We start from the raw sequence: 1,826 nt of genomic DNA, 5'->3' as shown, positions 1-1,826 counted from the left end.
GGATTAGTGTTGGATATATGGGTTAATGGGTCAATGTTGGACTTGTGGGCTTGGGCAGCACTGGGTTGGGATGTTTTCTTGATGCACACTTAACCTTTATATAAAACTCTCTCTTTTACATGGGTTTCTGTGGATTTGTTTCTCTAAAGTACCCAGACTAATACACTACTCTCTAAAAATGAGCAACTACATTGAGATGATTAGGGGTGGTCTGGGGGTAGGGGTATCCTAAGTGCAATATTATTGTCCATTTTGTCACCAGCTTTCTATCTTCTTAAAATTTATTCATAATAAGTTGGCAGGATTATCCCATGTCCTTAGAGAACATCAAGATGCCCTCTCATAGTTATGTTAACCATGAAGATGTGGCTGGAATAATGCTTTGGAGCCCTTCATTTGCTGATAGTGCATGCCTCAAAATGAGAAGAAATAGCTGCAAATACATATTCATAATTGGGACTTGGAAGTGGGTTCAGTGACATCTAACAACAAAATGGGAACGAAGAAAGTAGGATGGGAAAAAAAGATGTCAATTTCCTAACCTGAGTCTAGAAAACAAATAATTATATGGAAGAGAGTAGAGAAAAAATAAGTAAATAAATAAAAAGGCAAACCTAAGTCATCTTCATGGATATAGTTTTGATGGAGTTAATTTAAGAGCTAAATATGGAATAATGTGAGGACAAAACATCATTTGTTCTGTGAGTCAGGCAGTGTTGAGCTATAAACATGAAGTTGAACTGGTTAACTAGACAAATGAAAACTTACAGGATTCGATGATGTAGCAGTGAAGGCTGATCTTGAAATCCTAGGCCTGCAAAGTTTTTTGAAAGTTATAATCAATGGCCTATAGTCACCATTTAATTACTAACTCACTCAGTGCCTTTGAATTGACTGTTTGGGTTTCCAAGACTTTAACTCTGTACAGGAGTAATCAGCCCCACCTGTCTCCTATGCAGTGACTGATGGTTTTGAACTAGAGATCTTTTAGTTACCAGCTCAAGAGTAACCCACTAAGCCACCATGGCAGTTAAGATAATTCTGAGTTATTTAGTAATGGCTACAGGGTTCTATTAATGCAATAAATAAAAAATATATTTGATGAGAACTTCTAAAACTGATACTGAAAGACGATTGAACTCAGGGAGTACTCAAGTTAGTCTCAATAGTTCAAGGACACACAGAGTCGAGACATAAGAACTAGGGTACTCAAAGCTACATTCAGGAGCAGGGAAATAAATGGCTACATAGATTGGAATTGGTTGAATAAAATGATTAAGATAATTGATATTATTAAATTAAATTAAATTTGTGAAAAACATTAATTTGAAAAGTTTTTTATATCGGGGAGCCCAGGTAGTGTAGTGGTTACACATTGTGTTGACCTTGCAGGTCAAAGCCATCAGCCACTCCTTGGGAGAAAGGGCTTTCTACTCCCTTAAATAGTTATAGTCTCAGAAATACACAGGGGCAATTCTATCCTATCCCATAGATTACAATGAGTTGGCATTAACTCAATGGTAGTAAATTTGAATTTTGAGTTATATTAGGGAATTATGAAGTTCTTGACATAATCCCCATTAGTTTAAAGGTATTTTTGTGAGGATAGTAGCCATTTAGTCCGTTCCTAAAATTTGAGGGTACTGAGAATTTGAGCATGCGATGCAAACTTCTTTTACATCATTATTATTTTTCTTAAATACTTTTATTGGGGGCTCTTACATTTCTTATCACCATCCATACATTCATCCAGTGTCAAGCAATTTTGCCCATATGCCGCCATCATAATTTTCAAAGCATTCTTTTCCTACTTGAGCACCTGATAT

The sequence above is a fragment of the Echinops telfairi genome, unplaced genomic scaffold (genome assembly GCF_000313985.2).
Source record: "Echinops telfairi isolate 266 unplaced genomic scaffold, ASM31398v2 ScPeMD7_7420;HRSCAF=8458, whole genome shotgun sequence".
NCBI classification, from domain to species: domain Eukaryota; kingdom Metazoa; phylum Chordata; class Mammalia; order Afrosoricida; family Tenrecidae; genus Echinops; species Echinops telfairi.
The sequence above is the reverse complement of the archived record's forward strand: the minus strand, read 5'-3'. Positions refer to the sequence as shown.